This window comes from Nipponia nippon, unplaced genomic scaffold, assembly GCF_047370975.1.
Source record: "Nipponia nippon isolate SJK-2023a ecotype South Korea unplaced genomic scaffold, ASM4737097v1 scaffold_5, whole genome shotgun sequence".
Taxonomy (NCBI): Eukaryota; Metazoa; Chordata; class Aves; order Pelecaniformes; family Threskiornithidae; genus Nipponia; species Nipponia nippon.
Genome location: NW_028262369.1, coordinates 39,667,651 through 39,687,013, shown reverse-complemented (window position 1 = coordinate 39,687,013; position 19,363 = coordinate 39,667,651). Strand labels below are relative to the sequence as shown.

Here is a 19,363-nt window from a genome sequence, read left to right as displayed (position 1 = left end):
TGAGGGGTGTGTGTGTATATATATATACACCAGCCATATACCAGAACAGTAAGCTGTATGTGCAGGCACAGATCTACCTCTTTTTGTAAAAACAGCTCTAAATACTTGCATTTTAAGTTGTATGCAGTCTTTGATCACTTTCACAATGCAAGTATGTCTTTTATCCCCCCTAAAAATCCTTTAATTCAGAAGTGTGTCTTTTCCACCAAGATAACAAAGACATAACCAAAGATCAGTATTAGGTACAAGTATCTCAACAAGAGAGATGTGTCTGGCAATTTTAAAACACAAGAAGTTGTAATTTCATTGGATTAAAAAAAAAAAAAAAATTTTACTTCAACTCTTACAATTACCCACTGAAAGAGAAAGAATATAAATTACAGCTGCTTGACTAAGTTGGGTGTAGTCGGCATACGAAAAACATTTATTAAAGCAAATTTATATACACAGTTCATGATCAGCTCTAGCAAGAGATTCCAAAGAAAGCAAACCTGTCCTTAGCCCTTAAGAAGATTATAGCGAAGCAAAGGTACAAAACAAAGAGGAACAGTCAAAAAATAAACCACACTTCCAAAAAAGTGGGAGATTTTTTAATACATTAAATCATCTTCAAAACCAATCTTTCACTGTATTCACTGATCAATGGGTGTAGGATACACTAATTAGGACAAGTTGAAAATTCAAAAAACAAGTGGAAATATGGGGGTTAGGAATTAGGCAGGAATGAATAAAGATCTAAAATACAGTCTAGCAAATATTTTTAGTCGAGCACATTTGTATTTTATGCTAAAAAAAATCTGCCACAGTGAAAAAATCAAGGATTTTCAGCTTATGACAGCATTTACAGTAAATTTTTCTTAACAGTTACTTAGTAATGCAAAAACACAAGCAACTGCAACATCAAAGTTTGTGTCCTATATATGCTGAATCCAAATACACTTCGTGGTGAATTTAAAAGATAAAAAGTAGAAAAAGGAAAAAAAGCTAAAGAAAGCATTTCTTATGGCACAAAAAATGCCACAAAATGCTGCAGGACTTAAGACTCAAAGAAAACATATTCACTAAAAGAGATACCAAGACAACACAACTATATACAACCAAGAAGAACAATAAAAAAAGAACATAACAGGATTAAGGGTGCTTTCAAATCTTGCCTTGCGGCTCTTAGTATCCTGCAACATGGACTAACCACCATGGCCGTTAGTGCCTTGAACACTTCAATCCAATGGCATGCAAGTACTGCCAACCAAAACCACCCATCCTGTTCCACTGCCAGCCATGTGCTCCTGCCTCTGCATCACTCTCTCCATCAAAAACACAACCACTTTCCCTGATCTGTTTCAACAGAGACCCATGTAAACAGCCAAGAGACAAGACAGGAAAGCAACTAAAGACAAGATTTTAATGTATTTGGGAAACCATGGCCTGTATCTCATATTGTTCTGATGTGTCCACTTTACACCAACTGGACATTTCCACATCGAGTCCTTTTGTCAAATAGAGTAACATTCCTGCTATTGTTTTTAGAAAATCTGCATACGCATTGTTTGTGTGTGGGAAGAGGGAGACAGTTACCACACTGTAGTGTCAATCCACTGTTACATATATGCATAAAAATACACCATCAATCTCAAGAAGCCTTTCTTTTTTATATTCCACTCATTTTTGTAATTACTCTGACAACATTAACCTGGCATCCAAGAGGTTTCCAAAAGGTGCTTTTGGCATGGAGCCAACATCCAGTACCATTAAGAAGAACTGACTTCCTTCAGTGTGCAGCAGAACAAAGCCTGTGCTGTCCTACTTAGGCTCTTCAGTCCACAAAGCTCTCATTTGCTGCTAAGGCTCATTAGCATTATGGAACACCACATTACTTATGTTTCCGAACATGTAACCAGAGAGGATGCCTTTCCAAATATTTTGTTCAAACAAAAAAAGGACTCTACTGGTCAAAACTAATTCTCTGCTACTAATATGAAACTGGAATAGAAAAAAGTGAGTACATTTGACATGCTATTCTCCCCTCACGCTTTACGAGAAGTATTTCATCACTGAGTGCCAAAACCTCTTCCTTTCCTCAATTCCTCTTCATCTGATTCTAGAAACAGTATGCTCTGTGCAAAGACAGCTTTGTAGGATTATCCCATACCCCTCAAGGGAAGAAAGAATTTGTTCCCTCCCTGTATGAGGAACATGCATAGAACATACACAGAACAACCTGAATGGAGTAAATCCTGTGTAAGAAAAAAATTCAAACCCATTAGCTCTCTTCCCCACTCTGCAGACCTTTACATTAGTCCAGCTCCTCCATCATTATTGACATCTATGAAACTACTCATGGATGCATTAATGATCTCCTAGATAAGGAATGGAAATCCTAATTTAGTGAGCCATTAGTCCACATTTACTGGAATTAAAAAAAAAAAACAGTAGTAGTAAGTTCCCACTCTTTTGAAGGGTGAGACAGCTTCACAACGTCGGTTTGTTCACTGCCATTTTTTGGTCAGCAATTATATTATGCACCATCTTAAAATGAGGCATAGAGTATGAAGGGTAAAAAAAATAATACTTGCAAGAAGTACCAAAGCATTTTTTGAAAACTGGTTTATGAATGACCAAAGTTGGATGCCTACAAAAAAAAAAAAAAAAAAAATCTACAGATGATTTGTAGATTCGTATTCAAAATAAAAACACTATAATGAGCTCCCACATAAGCACTGATTCCTTGGATTAAATTGGACATACTGACAATGTCTCTTAAGTTCTGTATAAGTCATGTATTCACTGGAGAAAAGAGCTCTCAATTAACAGATAAAGAAAATGTATTAAGCAAACACATCAGCTTCACAATTTTAAAAATTCTCTATAAACAATAAACCAGTGAATGAAAGTCCACAGTCACAAAAATCACCTTACACTGCTCAATAATGACACTGAGATAAGTGAGCAAAAGATAAAGGCAACATCAATAAATAAGCAGAAAAGAATGGCCTTTTCAGAAAGGCTTCTAGAGGCAAGTCACGAATTTACTCATGGTCCTTTCAACATCTCTCCAGAAGCATCCACATTTGAGCTCTGGGCCTCGATTACACAAAGAAGTTTCCTTTTCATCCAGGAACACCAGCAGAAAATCTTCCATACTGCTACAAAGGAAATCAAATTAATGCACTGAGACGCAAGCCAAGCGATATCTTGAATGGAAAAAAAAAAAAAAGTACAAAAATCGGCAATACCGTACAGAGGAGAAAATGGACCAAATAGTTGCAATAAAATTTAAGCCTGGAATTTCAAAATAAATACATCAGTGTATTAATTTGTCTGGCTCCTTTGTAAGAAATGTGAAAACTGCCTTAACTAGAGATCAGCAAAAGGCAGTTAAAGAAAAGAGCACATCCTACAATATCTGGCTATCTACTACCTTGAGAGCAAAGTATGTTCTCAACAATATTCCAAGGCAAATATATATTGCTGTTTGTCTAGTAACTCCCCACACCCCTTAGCAGCTGAGCAGGCAACTTTTGTAAAAAACTTTATTAAAACTGCAGCTGACTATTATTAAACTGATTCATGTCAGCTAATGGATGGTAGCCCTAAGTAGAAACTGCCCACTCAAATGCTGGAATGTAGTCCAAAGTCTCTACATTATAAACAAACAAATCTGACACTTCACAAGTTTGTAGTAGGTCAAGATAGACTATTCCCAAAGAAATGTTACCTCCCTAAATTCTACTTCCAGCTTATTTACTGGAACCACAGATCAATGTTACAAATACTTATCAGGTTTTTGCAGATACCAGGAAGCTTTACAATAATAGCAGCTGAAACATCAAAGCAAGGAGCCATGGTGAATCAAATCTGCACCACAGACAAAACAGCCTTTCCTGGGTTAAACTCAATATTTGCTCTCCCCCTCTTACAGACGCCTGTTTTTTTCCCCAAACAAGCCTCAAGAACCAATAAAAAGAAAAACATGGAGGATCTCTTCAGAGGGATGAGCATGGAGGGGACGCTACAGCATAACTACCAAACCTTTAGTCTTCCCAAAGCTATCAGTAGCTAGTACAGACACTGTTTTATATGGGTGTTTCAAATAAAAGGCCTTAAACCAGACTGAGATTTTTAAAGGGTTCATGCTCCCAGCTTTCATCATATTAAACACAGAACTACATCAACTTACAAGTTTAAGCAATCTGTCTCAATTATTTACCATAATTAATTAAATCCGCAGTATCTTTAAATATATTATTTAATAAAAGATTTTATTCAAAATCATGACACTTTGCATTAATTACGCCACCATCATTTTATTCTCTTTTGACTCAATTGCACATCATTATTTCCAGACTTTCATCTGACCACAGTTTTAGTCTGCAGTTACCCAAGTGATCTTATTTGCAGTTTTGAAGCACTGGCACAAGATTAGTTTTCTTCCTAATTCTTTGTTTTCCAGGCTGCATAGCTTGGCCAGTCTAAACTTCCGATTCAGTGAGTGGGAGATTAAAAGCTCAATCCCATATTTTGCTCTCTAAATTCTTAACACTTATGCAGTCCGGTATAAGGAAATACATATTATGCCCTAACAAGATTCCACAAAAAAAAAAAAAGTTCAGAGCACAGAAAAACAGGAATCGGGCCTTGTTCAAGGAAAAAAACCCAAACATTTGGCATCAAAAAAGTCCCAGTGCACTTGTGGATAGAAATGTTGTATTTTGTTATCACTTTAGAAAAAGCAACAAATTACTTAACCACACAACTCCAAGTACACAGTAATCCAACTGAGAAAATGTGGCTGATTGTTTACCTCAACATTGATCATCGCAGTTCTTGTTTAAACAATTAAAGCCCATGAGGGTTTCTCAAATGAACCTGAATTATGGATAAATTTAAATGATAGGTTAAATTCTGCATGTCCGTCCTCCCTGCATCAGCAGTACTGCAGAAGACAAAAAGACCCAACTCTATTCAAGAAGTTAAATATTTTAAGCTACAAAACATTATAAAGCGACTACTTCACATATTAAGATTTTATCAAACTCTTCTCCTGAAATATCTGAAGTGTTTCTATGAAACATTATGCAGCTTGCTTTTTTCTTTTTTTTTTTTTTTTTTTAAATAAAGATCAAGGCCTTGAATTAAGTTCAAACAATTCAACATTTTACATGAATAAGATAACTCCAGGTAAATTTATTTATTTTTAAAATACCTTGCAGTGTTTGTGCAAAGAACTACTTGATGTGCTACATTAAAAATTATGGGAACCATAATCGGACATAAATATATTAATGAGAAGTTACCAGTATAGTAGAGTATACCTTTCCCTATTTGTCTTCAGGACAAATTGGATTATAGAATTGCATTTTAATTAGAATATGTTACACTAATCTACTTCTGAGAATACATTTCAGTTTTTCTGATCTTCAAAACCTCTTCAGTGCCTAATTGGTTTTATTTTCTACTTTTGTCTCTATCTTTATGCATTCCTGCTTCCTTTTCTATCCTAGGATAATAACGCTTCTATTTTACTGTCTGAACTAATTATCACTTCTCTCTCTTCCTGCCTGCTTGTTTTTATAATTACCAATTTGGTCTTCTGGTCTTCCTATTTTTCTTGCAACTGCAATATCCTTCTTCCTAACAGGCAGACAAGAACTGCTTCCAGCTAAACAGTAGTTTATTTTTTTTTAAACATCCTGTTAATTTTACATCTAAAAACTAACAAAGAGCTGTTTCTATACCAAAAACAAAATAGAAAGTGTCTTGCTTTTCTGCTTTCTATGAGTTCTGGATTGTAGCTTCCAGACTAACCTGCGAATTATACCTCATTCCTCTCTGAAAACAATCTGTATATTAAAGTTAAGAGAGTGGAAAAAATGTGGCTGTGAGCAAACTTAAAAGGCTAAGCATTTTATAGAGTAGAAGATTAATATCAGTGAGAAGGTTCAGAGCAGCAACACCAAAAGCCGTAGCTACACTGGAAATAAAGCAGAGGCACCCAGAGATTAAGATTAAAAAAAAAATTACAGGTGCATATACATAAACTACACAGTACTTCACATTTTAATTTCATATTAAAACAAAAGTTCAGTATAGACTGTACAGGCAGGATAGTATGAAGAAAATCTACTAGTCTTTTGGAGATAAGAAAAGGAAAAATAATTCCTAAAAAGAACTTCTGAAAACAATTTGTTAGCTGACATGGAGCTATTTTGCTTGCAAAAATTAAGACACTGGTGTTAACAGTAAACTGTATGTCACAGCTTGAAAATAGTTAAGTGAGAAACTCTCCTATAAATGCAGACTTGAAGTCCTTAATATGCAAAAGGAAAACAATGGGAATTAAAAAATAACTCTTAGCTGGATGAAAGACTACTTTGCTCTAAGGAACAAAGAATTAGTAAATTCATAGCATGAACGCAGTATGAAAAATCCATTTGCCTGTTAAACTTTTGTATATATTCTTAAAAAGCAATACCACTGTCAATTTTGATTTTAAAGTAAATTTCTATGATTAGAGAAATGTTTGCATGATAAAGGGGGTAAACAACTCAAAAAACCTTATGAAGTTTAACAAAGACAAGTGTAAGGTCTTGCACCTGGGAAAACATAATCCAGGAGCGCAGCTCAGACCAGGATCAACCTGGCTAGAGAGCAGCTCTGTGGAAAGGGGCTTGGGGGTCCTGGTGGACAGGAAGCTCAACATGAGGGAACAGTGTGCTGCTGCAGCCAAGAAGGCCAAGAGGATGCTGGGTTGCATCAAAAAGGGCATCACCAGCGGAGATAAAGAAGTCATTATCCCACTCTACTCACCTGGAATACTGCATACAGTTCTGGTCCCCGTCGTACAAAAAAGATGTGGACAGGCTGGAGGGGGTCCAGAGAAGGGCCACCAAGATGATCAAGGGTCTGGGAAGCCTGCCGTACGGGGATAGGTTGAGAGAGCTGGGTTTGTTCAGCCTTGAGAAAAGGAGGCTTGGAGGTGATCTCATCACCATGTACCAGCACTTAAAGGGGAGCTACAAAGAAGATGGAGACTCCCATTTTACAAGGAGTCCCATGGTGAGGACAAGGGGTAACGGGTACAAGTTACTCCAAGGGAGATTACAATCAAACACGAAAGGTAAATTTTTCACAATGAGAACAGTCAATCATTGGAATAATCTCCCCAGGGAAGTGGTTGACTCTGCTACGCTGAACACATTTAAGACACAGCTGGACATGGTGCTGGGCCATCTCATCTAGATTGTGCTAGAAAGGTTGGACCAGATGATCCTTGAGATCCCTTCCAACCTGGTATTCTATGATTCTATGATTGAAAAGTGGTACAGAACCACTGGAGATCTAGCCATGCTGTAAGATAACATACACAGCAAGTCAGATTTCTAAAGCGAAGCTAAAAATGGAGAGACACAGTTGAGGAGAAGAAATACAAAGTCTATGCTCTTCTCTTTAAAGATGTCCTCAGACCAGCAGCAAAGGAACTGCTTTGGAAACTTTTGATGGAAAGTCAGGTCTGGCAGGAGGGGATGTCTTGTTTGGCAGCTAGCAACTTCACAGGTGTGGCAGACACATTCATTTTCCAGGAAAGGGCAGGAATCCACCACAGAGAGAATAGGAGTAGAAACATTTGTGACTGCTTTTCGACTGAGCAGCCAGAACCACAACAGAATCAAGTTCTGCATCTGGAGATCAGCAGATCAGGTGAAAAGACATTAGAGACTGGCATTAGAGATTACAGCTGTGCACTCCAGTTCACCCATGCCACTGAATGTATCAGTTGGATTAGCGATTAGACTTTAACAGCATCCGTTTTCTGCCAGCAGAGCAAACTGACTGAAACCGTTCACAGCTGGGACACTGAACATCAATGTTAAGACAAGAGAGGAATGGAACGTGCTGCCACAGAGGGCATCTCAACAACCACTCCTATTTTTCCAGCTTAAAAATTGCCTCCAGAATTCTTTGATGGATAGGCACCTTCATATGAACTAAAACAGTGTATTTACCTCACTGTATCAGGATGCAAACTTAAGTAAAGAAAAACTCAATTCTTCACAACTTTACCTACGGGTCTGCTTTCTGTTTCTCTCAGGGGACGCCCGCTCTGTCCTCCCTTAGCAGGCTCACCGCCTGCCTCATTCTGCAGGGAGCACAGTTGCCTAAATGCAACCTCTCCTCCTCAGGAAATTCTACCAACAGTCAGTAGCAGCCAGAAGATGGTTACAGGCATCCTTCCTCTGCTACAGCCTCTTCACATTGTGCTGGTCAACAACCAACCAGGGTTGTTTGTTGTGGTTACGTACTAGCTTTACTTTAACATCTTTACCTACAAGTTAGTAAGGAGATGAGATACTCCGTCCCAAGCAAACAGAATGGACTTCCTTACCACCACCACTTGAGAAAAATACAAACACACACACGCACATACAAAGCAGGTATCACTAACCATACACCCCTGCTTGTAGAATACAAGCATACATAAAATGTATACCAGGAAATCCCACTTTGAAAACTGGATCAGAATCCACTCACTTGGCTTTCAAATAGCCCCTTGATCTCATTGAACTTTTAATTGGGAGGAAATTCGTTTAAATAAACAACTTCTGATTAAAAAAAATTAACTCAATTTTTTTGCACGTGCTTTTTATAAAGATCTTTAAAATACTTGAATCTTATTTGCATTTGAACCGAAGTTGAAAACAGTAATTCTCCACCTAGTTTCACTTTAAGCTTAATTCCTACTTTAACACATATCAGACCATTATCAAACAGCTCTGTCCAAGACAACAGCAGATCACAAATCATATTTATATGTTTTCAAGCATTATTGGATTAAAACAGTTTCCTCTTTACCATAGGGACAGCACTACACTTGCCTTGTACATACAAAGGACATAACTGTGTCCATTCCCCTAAACACCAAGAAATCTTATTTTCACCATAGGCAAGCCAGAAAGCAGGCACTTCCCGAGTCTTCTGGGAGTGGCTGAATGCTGTTAATAAACAGACAGAAGCGTAACTAGATTTTAGTCCTAGCTACGTCACTTGCAAAAGGAGCCAGGAAGACTTCACATTTAACCATAAATGAAGTAAGTGTGATATGATGCATCACAGTAAAAGAAATATTACTGTTTGTACAATGCTTAGAGATGCTGTTGCTCATTAAGAAATACCTGGAGAAAATCCCATCTTTACAGCAACACTGGAACACCACATAGTATAAAGCAGTGGGGCTATACATCAATGAAGCAGCAGAATGCTCAATTTGCTGTATGAGCAATAGCCATGCCAGGCCTCACGTGAAGCAGAAGTTCTGTACAAACACAGCACATTCACTGCATGACTAACATTAGCCTGCAGAAAATCTGCAAGAACAAAGTATCTGGCTTGGAAAACAGTACTGCAAGATTTTTATTTTTGGAAAATTGTGTGAAGAATCATTTCATTCTTCACTTAGAAAAGATTACTACATGGTTTGACACTCAGTGTACAAGGTGAACATTTTACTGTATGACTAAGCAATCCACTGGTGAAACTATTGAAAACTTTAAAAACTTCTAAATGCCTCTCTACAAATTATAGATACTTCTACAATATTATTAAAAATGCATCCACAGGAGACTGAATGAGCAAGCAACCCTGACACTCTCCAGTTCTTGCATGTGTGACTTAACAACCTATTTTTGCATTCTAAAGAATCTGTTTTCTAAAAACTTGCAGAAACGGGAAAGAAGTCTTACCTACTGCCAACTTCTTCAGAGAAGGGTTCAGTTCCTGCTCTGCCCAGTCTGGCATAGCATCTAACAAGCAAAGTATGCACTGCTTTTATCCTCTCCATACACTACAGGAGTGAACTTAGAACACTGCACTCAAGAAAAGAAGGGAGTGGTATTGATGTTACAAAGCAAAATGGTTCCCTGAGGGTAAGAGGTTATTACCCTGGAAGTATAATGACAAGGGGAGGTGTACAGTGGAAAGAACAGGGGAAAGCTAAAGGTTATGCAAATGGAATATTATTACAGAACACCTAAATGCCCTACATCACAAATTCAGAAAAAAACAAGTTCCACCAGCTTTGCTGCCCATTTTGCTGCAATGAGCCGGCATCCACTGCTTTTCAGAACACAGTCATTGCTTATCAAGCTACATCTCCATCCTTTGCATGTACATGCACAACTCAGTGCAAGCTGTATTGCAGGACGTCCAGTTGTGCTACCATGAAACTCAGCTTACACTGCGCTATTTAGTGAAAGTTTTACGGAACTAAAATGTGATGTAAGAAAAAGAACTATTAGTTTGCGTATAACTTAGTCAGAGTCTATACTATAGACTATACTACAGTTCAGAACTATAACAGAGTCATAGCTCTGAACTCACCAAAAAGCCAAGATGACTGTGATAGCAAGCGATACAAATTTAAAACAAGGAAGTACTTTCTGCCAGCTGGGTGAGGCAAAAAAGAAGGGAGTATCAACTTCCCTGTCATCCAAATATCACTTCCTTGTATTTATCTGCTCAGCTATTAAGTAGACTGTTCTGAGGATAGCATTTTTAACTGACTTAAAAACCATAAAGTGTTTAACAAGCAGGGTGCACAAATCGCATGCAGAACGGTCAATTTGCTGTGTTTCACATTTAAAGATGCACATTTAAGCCTTATCTCAGTGGAATAAGTAGAAAGAAAAAAAACCTGTTTGGTATGGGTTGAATCATACTGTTTATCATTCTGACAATTAGGACAAACATAGTGTAAAAATAACTATACAGAATCCAAGCACTGAGTATCAGCAGCAGAACTTCACCGTTTCAACACACAGAGTAAGGTATATCCCTTATAACTCACCTTGCATGTATTTAATAAAGGTGCATGTTATTCAGGATATTAAACTCAAGTCAACAGTTCCTTAAAATATCTTTCATGGCACTATTTCTAAACAGTAATCGGAGTAAACTCATAAAATAAAACTTATAGCACAGGAATAAAACTAACATATCCTGGTGTTAACTTTTAGATCACTTCTCACAATAAGCGTAACTAAAATACCCAGTAAACCTACAAGAACTTGGTACTGAAATAACACATACTGGATCTTCTGGTAAACATTAATCTTTTACCTTTAAACACAGACACAGAGATCCAGACAGAATCTCCTTATTTAGCATAGCTCTGATAAGCTGTTTCAACTACTCTCACTGTTCCTAACGTAGGTACACTGTAATACAGTGAATGCCACTGGAATATAAGAAAGTATTTCCTAGTGCTATGATCAGCTCCCATCAGACAGATTTAAGATGAAGGCATACACATTTGCTGCTACTGGTATTCAAAAGATACAGCTATACTGTACAGATTGTCAACAAATATTTGCTCTTCTAAATCACTCAGAGTAAGATACCCATACACAGGTATTCTGATCAGCTCTTCAATTTTATTGAACTGAATGATTAGCCTTTTGTTGTTTAGGAAAGGCTGCAAATATTAACAGAATTAATCACTACAGACTCTGTTCTGAGTACACTCACTTCCCATCAAATGGGAGCAGACACCGGTCAACACTTCAGAAGACAAGAGATCACTGGGGACTGGTTAGGTAAACAGTTACGGAACCAGAACACTCGTCTGTTAACTGATACACCATATACTGTTGCTTTTGTCAAATCAAAAGATGAGGGGATTTTTCTGTAAAAAGTCCTACTCTAAGGTGAACTTCCCTTTTCAGCATCACCTGTGAATATTTTAGCATTCAAGAGAAAGAATACACAAGCCACATCTTTTCCCCTTCATGAGTATCTTGCAAACAACAGTAAGTACTTTTCAAACTTGATGATAAAACCAGATCCATATACTTAACAGGAAAGTAACATGGCAGTAAATTAGAGCCTTCCTATCTTCTCTGGGACACTATTTCAGATAAAGATAACACCCTGGGGGAAAAACAAACAAACAAACAAACAAACAAACAAACCCAACCTCCTCAAAAACACCAAAAACCAACAAGAAAAACAAACAAACCCACAAAAATCATCCTCTATTTGCAATGGAATCTACTGAACTCATTGTTTTTAAAGTAAAATTTGTAGTAACATTAACGTAACTGAATAAAGAATTTAAACTAAAACCAGATGTTATTACTGGCATCTTCAAAACAATGGAATTTTTCAAGGTTTTGTGATTCAGATAACTTAAAATGTACAGGATTCTGCTGTGTGTCAGTTTATCTCAGAGTTTTTAAGATATGACCTTAGAAATATAAAGTCCTCTTATACTTCACTATAGACTTCAGAATCATAACCTGTATTGCAAGAATAACATAAAAATTATTCATAATTTTTTTTTTTTCTAGTAGAAATGTACTTTCTTTGCAAGATCAAATAATACAAACACATGCTGTTCCCCTTCCAGGTTAACAAGGTATTTTTCCTTCCCAAATACCTTAAATTACAAGGGTAATCATCAGTGATGTAATTTAACCATAAGCATATGCACTTCCATTGGAAAAGTTACAGTTTTAAAACAGTAAAAAGCCCCCATTACAGCATATTTGGATATTGAAGTTGCATATACAAAAGCTGAGTACAAACTTCAGCATACTGAAAAAAAACCAAAACACACGTTTTTAAACTGTCATAGCTACATTTCTCATTCTTTCCAAAACATATACAAAGCCCAAACTCAAAGCAGCTCAATTTCATACTGTTGCTGTGATCCGGCATAGCAATTACAGCAGTATTACAAAGACAATGGACTCCATAAATCTATTCCACACCACTGCAGGAGTTCAATATTGAAAGCAAGCAGATCTATAGCATAATCAGTGCAAATATTTCTGAAGCAAGACAAAGAGTACTCACGTTCAGGACAGAAGCAAACATGGAACAACAGGGTCACATCTGGCAGTACAGACACCAGACTGCATCCATTTCTTTTTGAAGAGCCGATTTCTTTTTGAGAGCCAATCAAACAGCCAACGTAGAAATTAAAAGGTGCCTCAGTAGGAGCCTACCTTCTGCAGTTATTGCCTTCCTGACTATACTAATAAAAACACAAGGGTGTTCACACTGAAATACAGTAGACATCAGAAAGGTATAGATAAACAAGCATCAAATCCAGGTACTTTACCTGTCACTGAAACAGAAGGGTCTTGGCCATTTTTTCCCCTCTCATAATTTCTCAGGATCAGTTTTTAATCATCTTCTAATCTAATTTTTCCATCTCCTGTCCATCTACTACTTCCCTTTTAATTCCTTCTTTAAGCCTATTTTGCACAATTTACCCTACTGACCTAACTTCCCTGTTTACCCAATAGGCAGATACTGAGAACCTTCTCTCTGCCCTAACCAAGAAATGCTTTGGGAAACCAATTTAACAGCAACATTTTAAGCACTATGTTAGTTCTATACTCCACACAAAGCAGCTTGTTCCACTGATGACAGCCACAGAAAAACTGCTATTGCAGTAAATAATTAGTAAGTCTCTTTCCTAATGACTTTACCGTATTACCAAACCAGACATAATAAAGAGCAAAACAGTAAAAAAGTGCTCAACAATATACTGGTGATGTAGTTCAAAATTCAATTGCAGATCAGCACAGTAACTCGCTACGAATCATAGCACTTCCCTTTCAAAACCCAGTTGTAACCAAAGAACCCGATAAAACTAACACTCCTTACTACACATCGACCTGTAAGTAGAAGAAAGTGGCACAGTCTTTTTCTTGCCTAAAGACATGGAACCTCTCCTGTATTTTATGTCATTGGCACATCACACTCTATGTCCTGTATGAAAAACCCAACTATTGGTAATTTAATTCTTCAACATGAAGTGCTACGCATGTCTTTACTAAATACTCATTTCACTAAGTCCTCAGGGAATTAAAATAGCAAAATATTAAACAATAAGTGATAAATCTCAGTAAATAATCAATGTTCTAGGAACTGTCAGAAAATGCTAAATAAATTCTGAGAAACAGCCTCAAATATTGAATAAAACATGAAATAATGACAAAACCACAAAACAGTTTCTTTTACACTGAATAAAACTTATGTCTTTTTTTTATTACACTGACTATAAAACTGAAACCATCTAATTGAATATGGGAGTTCCAACTTTTTAACATTATCAGCCTGATTAAAAGCCCACTGAAAATCCGTGTTTCATATCTGCGGAGCCTTAACACTTTACATCCTAGCAAAAACATTTTCAAATCAGTGATTAAAGCTTGCCTATTTGTAATCAAAAACACATCAGGATTTTGTGGTAGAAAAAAAAAAAATGCAAGAGAAGTGCCTTTTCCCTAAGTATCTTTTTTTTTAATTTCATAAATCATTACATATCAATGTGTAAAACCATGCCTACCTTTTAAAAAGAAAATAAATAAAACCAAAATAAAATTTAATTAGTTGTTTTCTTATCTGCATCACTACATTAATTCAATGCATCTTTAGCATATAATGGGAAATGAAAGAAATTAAAGAGACTCCCCAGCCACACATTTTTTCTGAAGAGAATGATTTGGAAAGGAAGCAAGAAAATCTCAAGAAAAGAGTTCAAAGACTACATATCATTCTGGCAAAGGAGAAGAACACTGTCAGAAATGTTTTTTACATTTACACAAGTCTCAGAAAAATACAAAATACTTTAAATGTTCAAAAGATCATTTATCAAAATATATTTGACTAAGTTTTGAATGTTCTTCTGTATCACATATGATATCACAAAAGTCACATGAAGGATTTATTTCCCAGATGCTTTAAAATGCTTGATAAGAATAAGTAAAACTATTATACTTGTACAAGAGCAGAACAGGCAATTCACATTAAAAAAAAAAGGTTTATTGTGAGAGCAAAATTTATTTTCACATCATAAAAAAGCATATACAAAATATTTAACTGACAAATTGAGATACATTAAATAGTATTTTGTACCAAGATTAAGTATCTCCACTCTCCAGTTTCAAAAGAAATTAACAAACTGAAACAAAGGTAGCAAAACTGAATCAAGTAACAGTCAAGAATATATTTTTATCTTAACCTGTCAGCAGTATCCCAAAACATCTCTTTAGCAATTAAACTCTCAGCATATAAATTTTTACTTCAGAATGCTAGATTTCTTCTATTTCTTTACTCAGAAGCAACTTCACTCCTCTGCGAATTGAAAATAACCTTGTAATCTAGAAAGATGTATTGGGGAGAGAAAAAGAGAAAAGAAAGAATACTGCTTGCAATTTGATCTTCCTATCTGAAGGAGTCATCCAGAGAACTAGATTTTAGCCCAAGTCATGTAAATGAATGTGACCCTGATAATAATGGCATGAAACACAGGTTAATTCTTGGTATTTCATAAATTGCGAAAAGAAAGCCTATACTGTGACAAAATTTATTTTCAGCTCTGAAAGTTATGTTGGACTTGGTTTTATTGTAATTGATAAAAACACAGTTTTCAAATTAGATTATGTATATGCAGGCACCACCTCACGTGAGCTGTGCCCACCATTAATACTTACACATTTTGCATTAGTCCATTAGGCTGGAAATACTTTTTTGATATCAATGTGCTACAATTAAAAACGCACTGCTGATAGTAAAAGTAAAGTTGGGGTTTTTTTTTCATTACATACAAGCAATTCCAAATTTTTATGCCTCTCAAGAATACATAGCAGCACAAACCCATAATAAATGCTTGAATCTCTAGCATTCCACAAACCGGATCATCCGCACAACAATCAAATGTATCATCCATTCAGTTCATAGAGGCAATCACTAGTAACAAGAGACCGATTCAAAAATAATTTAACACTCTCAAAACTGCTATGGTTGTCACCATCATTAATTTCATTTGTTCTACTTGCATTTTAAAATCATGCTGAGATACAATATACTAATATCTTAATAATCATGCTTTTAACTAAGCCTATATAAAGTGTTTTGATTGATACAGAACTTTGTTGCTCATGAGTAGTGCAACATCTCACATCAAGGATTCCAAACTCAACAATAAGCTAAAATGTTAATTAAAATGTTTTTCACCACGCTGCAAAATAGTTTTCCCCATTTCAACAAACTGGAGAGATTACACAATACACTTACCACCACATCTGCATACTCATCTCTGATTTCTGAATCTGTGCAACCTAGGAACAACTCTATTCATTTTTACAACTGTAATGTGTAAACTAATAATAGCTTTTTTGCAATGAAACAGATGTAATAGGTAAAGAACTCAAATGGAAACAAGTGGATTCCCAGTAACTACAGCAGAATACTGAATAGCAATAAAACTGGGCCACAACATCGATAAATGCACAACCAGTACACAAATACTGAGGTGAAATTGGGCATATAAAATCATGGAGAAAATACTGAACAAAGGTGTTTTTCTCAAGATCTAACTTAGGATTCCTAATATTAATGTAGGGTAACAGCATCCCAAATGTAATTCAAATAAACTACTCGGCAGTTGAAACAGTAACCTGTTTCCAGCCAGATGAACGTAATTGGATGAGCCGTACTACCTTCTGTGTCAGCTAGTATTAAATACGGCTTTACTGGAAATGTCTTTTCATATACTGTCCTTAAGGTTTAAAGCCAAAAGATAAACTCATAAACTGCACATTTAAGCACTATGTAAAACATATCTACCACTGTTGCCACTCAAAAAAGTTAAAGCAATGACGGCTACTGAAAAGTATTCTTCATATGGCAATACTGATATGAAAGACTGCTGAAATATTAACTTGAAAGCCTTCGGCAACACCTTTTTAAGATGTTGCAGGTGTTTTATACCATATAATAGAGAAAATAAGTCACAGCCTATACAAAGCCCAGAAGAAAACTGCACACATCAGAAAGCATGCTGTACCCCAAACATAACTTTACATAACTGGTACTTCTTCATTATTAACTTGCCGTGCTAACTCTTTATTCTTCTACTTTCCTCATAAAATAGAAGTTAATACTAAGCAGAAGACAGAAACTAATGCTGCTGAAGCAACTGAAAGGATTGTAACTCTAAAGAGATAAAAGATTATGAATAAAAATAACTGAAGAAGATAGTCTAAACAAAGTAAAAATGGAGCAAGTAAATTGTTAGGAACTTCCAGCAAATGAAGATTAAAAGAAATTGTTTTCAGGAGAAAGAAAAGCAGAATCTCATGGTGAAGAATTGCGTAATATGTTAGGGTGCCATTTCCTGGTATGAACCGACTATTGCATTAGCTTGTTTAGTGGCAGGGAATATTGAAAAATAAAGGATCTAACTTCAAGCAAAGCCTCAAACCCTTTACTTAATGACAGGAATACACAAATTTTTATTTAGATTTTTCAAGTGCCCTCAGCAGCTCTCTATAAAATATAGTAACATCTGGGGGGGGGGATCATGCAATGAGATTAAACTCCACACTGTACTACTTTGAGATAACTGAAATCAACTGGAAAGAAAAGAAAAATTTGCAAAGTGCTTTTGAAAAAATGCTTTAAAACTCACCGTCTGAAATTACAAGTATGGAGAGATGTAAGGCATTTTTGCTATGTACATGCAGCTGACTGGACAAGTTCTGTACTTAAAGAACAAAAACCCCTTTCCAACATATGAAACATTGTTTTACATTGATTGCTTTAGGACAGATGAAGCCTGCAAGTGTTCTTTCCTTTGTACTTCGTCATCATGACCAATAACGAGACAAAAATTTACCGAAGTTTAAAAATACAGATCACTCATTCCTCAATGTTTAACAAACAAAATATATAACCAGAACTGAAGAGAAAGTATTCTACAACAGACATACATTGAAATTAATTACTGAAAAGTCACCTATAAATCCACTGAAATTATTAACAAGTTTGAGGGTACACTGTATTGAGTAAGAGGAATTAACAACCTAAGAAAGGATAGGAAGAAACAACATTACGAAAAACTATGCTGTCTTCCTAACAGAGTAACCGGTACCAGTCCTAGAAGTATCACAGGCAACATCCAAATAACTGTCAGATTAACTGGGAGATACAGGAGCATGATCCTCTTCCCACAAATGAACAGAAGTCAGCAAAAAATTAAGCCTCTTTTCCAATGACCTAAGGAAGAAGAACAGTCATGAAAGCCACAAGCTCCAGGTTTAACTTACGGTCCGATTATGTCCGCACGATAAAAGTTTGAAATGCTAAGTAAGTCCAAAGTACTACAAATAGACTACCAAGATCATAAGAAACATTTACATATAAGGTCTTTGTTAGAAATTCACTGTTCTCAGTTTCCCAGCATCCAGTATAGATAAACTAATAGCAGTACTCCCACCTAAGGTCTGTATTAAGATGAAACAACAGCTCTCCTTTCAGAGTTAAAACTCAAGATTGAAACTTGTGTTTGAAGCACTGATATTCCATTGTATCTCATTATTGAAAAAAGCATGAATGCTGGCCATTCAGTACTATCACCTTCAGCTGATTACAGTTTCTCAAAAATTGCAAGGCATTTCATAGAAATCATGTCAAGATGTATTCGTAACACAGCCCACAATTACAGCCTTGCAGTATAAACCAGACAGAACATGGAAAAACGTTTTATCTAAGAATCCCTAAGCATAAACACCACTGCCACCTCATCTTTACGACTTTATTTTAAACCTCTAAGAAAATTACTTCAGTTCAACTATTGAAATTTCAATGAAACTAAACGACATCCCCTCAGAACAAAAGTAATTGAAAGTCACTGGGTGCTAAGCCATCCAAGCATACAGAGCAGCTAGCGTACACAGCCTGTCATTGTTTTTCTTTGCACCTACTAAGGTTTTAACATATAGAACCAATTCCTGGTTTGACAAGACTCCAATTCCAATCCACCGACTGGATGTTTCTTCTGGTAAAGACTTCTTAGTTACACACAACCACTCCTACCTCCCTATCTCCCTCTCAGGAATGCAGAAGACAAGGCTGAAACTTGGGGAATCACACTTGTATCTCTCAAGTGCTAGGCTAGTGCCCAAGGAACGGCAGCATTGTCCCTGGAAGGAGATAATCATTAGACTCCCTAGCACCAGCACCAAAGTAAAAATGTTTCTTAAAAAGCCATTATAGAAAGAAGTTGCCCTTGTTATTAGACAGAGATCAGTCAGGAAAAAACTGCTCAATATTAATAGTGTCTCAAACTCAGGGAGATAGATTAGAAAACCTAGGTTATATGAATGCAATACTTCAGCAGGAATGAGAACATGACAAGGAACACAAAAGGCCTCCCAGCTCTTACAAAAGAAAGAAGCAATCAAGCTAAACCAAAACAAATAACCCACAACTCCTATTTCCTTAGTATCAACCTAAAGACTTAATCAGACCACCATACCTCTTGCTACAGGAATAAATATTTGAGTATCATGCC

The 19,363-nt window shown here is 36.2% G+C and overlaps 1 protein-coding gene across 4 annotated transcripts in view; it reads right to left on the bottom strand.

The window, feature by feature from the left end:
- Positions 1–19,363, bottom strand: part of LOC104015593 (formin-binding protein 1-like) — a 96,279-nt gene that overhangs the window by 41,582 nt on the left and 35,334 nt on the right. The gene's annotated exons all lie outside the window — the stretch shown is intronic.